The following is a 6,488-nucleotide window of genomic DNA, read 5'->3' as shown; positions in this document are numbered from 1 at the left end:
ATTTATTAGATAACTTTTTTGGACTATTTGAGGAGCTGCAGGAGTTGCCACCGAGGAGAGCAGCGGACCATCGCATAGAGATTGTACCCGAGGCTGCACCGGTGAACGTGAGGTCATATTGTTATCCACATGTGCAAAAAGAAGTTATCTCAAATATGGTAGCCGAGATGTTGGAGCAAGGCCTCATTCAACCAAGTCATATCTCATACTCATCTCCCGTGTTATTGGTGCGAAAAAAGAACGGAACATGGCGTTTTTGTGTCGACTATCGGGCACTAAATGCTATTACCATCAAAGACCGGTATCTTATTCCAGTTATTGAAGAGTTGCTAGACGAGTTTGCAGGGGTGACTATATTTAGTAAGCTTGACTTGAGGGCTGGGTATTATCAAATTAGAGTTCACCCGGCGGATGTGCACAAAACTGTATTTCGGACTCCGGATGGACATTACGAGTTCCGAGTGATGCCTTTTGGTCTCACCAATGCTCCAGCTACTTTTCAAGGCCTTATGAATGATATATTTCGGCCTCTATTGCGAAGGTATGTCTTGGTATTTTCTAACGATATTTTGGTGTATAGTAGGACTGAATTGGAACATTGGCGGCATTTGGAGGACGTGCTGAATTTGTTGAAGCAAAACCAATTGAAGATCAAGAGGTTCAAGTGCCTATGGGGAGTACCAAAAGTGGAGTATTTAGGCCACATCATTTCAGCGGATAGTGTAGCGGCGGATCCTCAAAAGGTTTCATACATGACCGCTTGGTCTATTCCTATTACTACCACCGGATTGAAAGGATTTTTGGGCTGACCGGAAATTATTGCCGATTCATCCCTAAATATGGCAAGAGGCAAGATCACTGCTCCTCTCACTTCTTTATTGAAAAAAGACTCTTTTAGATAGACGGATGAAGCCACTATAGCCTTTGAAAATTAAAAACAACAATGACGACGTCACCTATTTTAGTGCTACCAGACTTCACCAAAGAATTTATTGTGGAATGTGATGCATTGGGTATTGGCATAGGAGCTGTACTAATGTAAGAAGGATGTCTCATTGCCTATCTTAGTAAGGCTTTATCTCAAAGATCTCAGCAATTATCGACTTATGATATAGAGATGTTGGCAATTCTGCATACGGTGACAAAGTGGAGGCCTTATTTGATCGGTAGGCGATTCATTATCCGAATCAATCAAAGGAGCCTTTCATACTTTATGGGACAGCGCATACATACTTCGGCACAGTAGAGATGGGTCACAAAATTGTTGGGATATGATTATGAAATTCAATACAAGAAGGGAACGAAAAATAGAGCGACGAATGCATTATCGCTCCAATTCGATAACGTCGAGCTTGCAACCTATTCTTCTCCTATTTTTTCCTTTCTTGACAAGCTGAGGTATGCATGTACATCTGACCCAGATATTTTGAGATTATTGCAGGAGGTAATGGATGATCCGGAGCACCATTTAGAGTTGGAGAATCGAGGCGGTTTGTTGCTAAACCGCGGATACATTCGGTTGCCTGCAAATGATGGATTGTGGCAAAAATTGTTGGAGCACTTTCACCATACTCTAGAGGCTGGCCATGAGGGTGTCTTGAGGACTTATAAGAGGATATCTTCGAGTTGCACGTGGCTAGGATTGAGGCGGGATGTGAGGAGTTTTGTTCATGCTTGAGAAGTTTGTTAAAAGGCTAAAGCAACCATATTAAAATCGGCCAAATTACTACAGCCTTTACCTATACTGGACAGTGTTTGGGAGGACATTTCTATGGATTTCATAGAGGGTCTTCCGCTGGTACGTGGTTATTCTGTTATCTTGGTGGTGGTTGACAGATTGAGCAAGTATGCGCACTTTTCGACATTGTCACATCTATTTTCAGCCAAGTCAGTGGCTGAAATTTTTGTTAGAGAGGTTGTTCGGTTACCTGGCATGCCATGCACGATTGTCTCAAATCGTGATCGTGTATTTATGAGCGACTTTTGGACTGAGTTTTTCAGCTTGCAGAGGACTCGATTGAACTTCAGTTTGGCCTACCATTTACAGATGGACGACCAAACCGAGGTGGTTAATCGAGGCATTAAGCAGTATTTGAGGTGCATTGTTGGAGAGATACCAAGACGATGGTTAGAGTTCTTACTATGGGCGGAGTGGTCTTATAACACCACCTACCATAGCAGCGTTGGCATGACTCCATTTGAGGTGGTGTATGGACACATGGCTCCGATGTTACGTGCTTATGATTCAGTCGCATCTGCAGATCGGACGGAGATGGACTTAGTGTTTATGGATAGAGACGCTACATTGAGGAGGTTGCATGCTCATCTTAAACTTGCTGAAAACCGCATGAAGTAAGTTTATGATCATTGTCATAGGGAGCAGGAGTTCGGTATCGACAGTTGGGTGTTTGTGAGGGTGCAACCGTATCGACAGGTGACCTTCCGTCTGATGCATAACCAAAAGTTAGCACATCGCTACTTTGGTCCATTTTGAGTGTTGGAGCGTATTGGTCTGGTTGCATATCGTTTGGAGTTGCCGGAGGAGTCGAGAGTGGATCCTGTCTTCATTACTGAGGGAGCACATTGGAGATCATGAGATCGTTGAATCAGTTCTACCGGAGCCATTGGAGGAGATAGAGATTGTAGAGCTAGTTCATGTACTTGATAGACGCCGACGATGATATGGTACTAGATTGGAGATGGAGATTTTAGTGGAGTAGCTTGACAAGCCATCCGATGAGGCGACATGGGAGTTGGAGACTTATATCTTGGAGCGTTTCCCTTACTTTTCACCTTGAGGACAAAGTGAGGGAAGCGTGGTGGGCTGATACACTTATTTATGATCTTTTTTTATTGCATTATGTGTTTATTTTCATTAAAATAAAATTTCTATAGGTCGTGTTCGAACGCAGGAGGGGTCGCGTTCGAACGCTCTTGTGAACGCCTGCATCAGGTTCGCAAATACAGAGAACGCATATTATGCGTTCGAACACGGTCGGGCGAGTTCGGACACCCACATTCGAAAGCTTATATCGCATTCGCACATCCAGAGATGGAGCTTTTTGAGTGCGTTCGAACGCGATCGGGTACATTCGAACGCGATCGACGGGAATCCTCTAGAATTAGGGTTTCATATTATTTTAGGACTTGTTAGCTAGCCTCTATAAATATTTGGATGGCAACCAACTTCAAAATGCTATTGAATTATTGATTTCTTACCTCCTATCTTCTCTCTAGGCTCCTCCCTCCTCCCTCTTCACCATCCTTCCACCTCTACTATCGGCAAGGTTTATCCTAACTTCTAATCTCCCTCGACTGTCGAGCCACCACTCTTCTTTGGAATCTCGACCACTTCATTCCCTTCGTCTACTTTCCTTAGTCACATCCATCTTCATCTCTATACCCATCCATAACCCTAACATCCACTCCACCCATCACCAGCACCATCACCCACGTTCTTTCATGTTTTTGTCTCTACTACAGTTCGAATCTGTAAAGGGCATAAATATAAAAGTTGTAGATTAGGAAGTTACAGATCTAACCCAATTAGTTTCATAATTTTATAATTTTAGAAGAATATCTGACGAATATTTTCCCACGATTACATGGATTGATTCCTACAATAAATTCAGAACCCATCAAATTGGTTCGTAGCCGATCATTTTGTATAAGAACCCATCAAATTGGTATGAAAGCTTATTAACTGGTATTAGACTGCACCAACTACCCATCTTGCATCCTTGTTAGAGGCCTTCTCAACGGCTCAAATGATGAAACAAAAGATAAAGGAATTGAAGGCTACTCATCGCCCTAATTGGAGCGTTACGGACTCGCGTGTTAACACCAGACCGTCGGTCTCAAAAGTGGCACGTTCGGGGTGGGTTTGGCCAAATCTTAATCGGCCAAACCCACCATGGACATGCCTTGACTCTAGGGGACAGCCAAGGGTAATAGGGCGACGCCTTACACTAGTAGAGGTCAAAGATCGGTGTTCGAAGGGCGTATGCTTCTATTGCGACGAGCGCTTCACACCGAGTCACAAATGTGCCAAATAGCCTGCAACCATCATGCTCATGGAAGAAATGATTGAGGAAGATCCTATTGAAGATCTTGAAGGGCAACAAGTGAAAGAAATGAATCACATCGATGAAGACAACTCGCTGGAAGTTCAAGCCAAACTCTCCTTCCATTTGCTTGTCGGCGAATCGACTCCAAAAACCCTTCGAGTCGAAGGTATGATTAAGAAGAAAAAGGTGCTAATTCTTATTGATTCAAGGAAGCACCCACAACTTTGTGGATCTACGGATGGTGAGGCGGTTGGGATTAGAGTCGAAGCCTTCTAATAACTTTGATGTGATAATCGGAGATGGCATCATGTTAAGAATTGAGGGCATATGTTATAAGGTACAGTTACAAATTCAAGGCCATACCTTCCAAATTGACCTTTATCCGTTGGCTCTTTGAGGAGCCGACATGGTGTTTAGGGTGCAATGGCTACAGAATCTTGGACTGGTCACCTTCAATTTCACTACCATGGTGATGGAGTTCATATACGAAGGTAAACAGATTTAGTTAACGGCAGCATCAAACGTGGAAACCTTTGGAGCACTACAGTCCCTAGAAGGGTTGTTGAAACCCGAGTGCCGCGGGTTCCTCATGCAACTTATCGAGGGGACCCAAAACATAGATGTTTCAGCACCCTTACCCGCTGATTTAAAGGCTGTTTTCCAGGAATTTGAAGATGTGTTCCAATAGCCCCATGGACTGCCACCACTTAGAGCGCAAGACCATCGCATCGAGATCTTGCCAAGGGTGGGTCCAACCATTGTGAAGCCATACCGATATCCATTCATCCAAAAGGAGGCTATATCAAAGATGGTCCAAGAGATGCTATTTAGTGGGGTGATAAGGCCAAGTAGAAGCTCCTATTCTTCACCGATCTTACTTGTGCGGAAGAAGGACGGGTCGTGACGGTTTTATGTAGATTATTGAGTTCTCAATTCCATCATCGTCAAGGATCGGTACCTCATTCCGGTGATTGAAGAGTTGTTGGATGAACTAGCTGGTGCATGTTATTTTTCAAAGTTGGATTTGAGAGCTGGATACCATCAAATTAGAGTCGAACCATCAAATGTGCATAAGACAGCGGTTAGAACTCATGATGGACACTATGAGTTCCTAATTATGCTTTTCGGTCTTACCAATGCCCCAACCACTTTTCAGAGATTGATGAATAATATCTTTAGGCCGCACCTAAGGCAATATATGCTGATATTCTTTGATGATATATTGGTATACAGCCGCACATGAGAGGAATATTTGGGGCATCTTCGAATGATTCTTGAACTACTTCGGCAACACAAGCTAAAGGCAAAGGACTCAAAGTGTTCATGGGGCAGCAAATGGTCGACTACCTGGGTCACATCATATCAAAAGATGGTGTGGAAGCAGACCCTAAGAAGATCCAAAGTATGGTGGATTGATCGTTGCCAAAGACCACCAAGGAGCTGCATTGCTTCCTTGGTTTAACCGACTACTATTGCTGGTTTGTAGCGAACTATATTAAGGTGGCAACTCCCCTCACGACCTTGCTATGAAAGGGTACATTCTCATGGATGAACAAAGCCAAGGAAGCATTTGAAGACTCGAAGAAGGCAATGGTCTCAGCCCTGGTCCTTGCCTTAGTAGATTTTACCAAACCGTTCACCATTGAGTGCGATGCATCCGGAGTCGATGTGGGAGCGATTTTAATGCAAGAGGGAAGGCCTGTAGCCTACATGAGCAAGGCTCTTTTTGAGCGTTCACAGCTGCAATCTACCTATGAAAGAGAGATACTCGCCATCATCCATGCTATCACCAAATGGAGGCCTTATCTCATCGAGCGACGCTTCACGATTCGCACGGATCAAAGGAGTTTACCATATTTTCTTAGGCAACGCATTCATACACCAGTCCAACAGAGGTGGGTGTCTAAGCTACTCGGATATGACTATGAGATCGTGGACAAAAGGGAGACTGAAAACAGCACCATCGACAAAAGTATGGGTTTAGTTAGGGATTGTTAGGGTTGTTTGGAGTGTTTTTATGTTAATTAAGGAATTCTTAGGGTGAGCCTTTATGTATATGTGGAGAAAATTCTAATTGAGGGAGGATCTTGTTATTGAAATAGGCTTTAGCCTTATTTTTCTCTCTTGACTCTAGCCATTGGCGCTCTTTCCCACCTTCCTTCTTTCACCGCCCAAGTTTTTGGACGGCCTCTTCCAGCCTCTAATCTCTCTCTTTCATAACAACTTCTCCTCCTTCACTCAAGAACTAAACCTAGTATCCATCTAGCCATTGGAGGGTTATCAAGCTAGGATCTAAGTTTCGGAACTGTTGCAGATCGAATTAGGCCGGTTCGTAACAATTACTGAGTATAAATTTTAAAAAATTAACTGTCTAAATAACTAATTTGCTTTAACTAGAGAAGATAAAATACATAACTAAAA

Source organism: Typha angustifolia, chromosome 4 (assembly GCF_048772165.1).
Source record: "Typha angustifolia cultivar Huaian chromosome 4, ASM4877216v1, whole genome shotgun sequence".
Lineage (NCBI taxonomy): Eukaryota > Viridiplantae > Streptophyta > Magnoliopsida > Poales > Typhaceae > Typha > Typha angustifolia.
The sequence above is the reverse complement of the archived record's forward strand: the minus strand, read 5'-3'. Positions refer to the sequence as shown.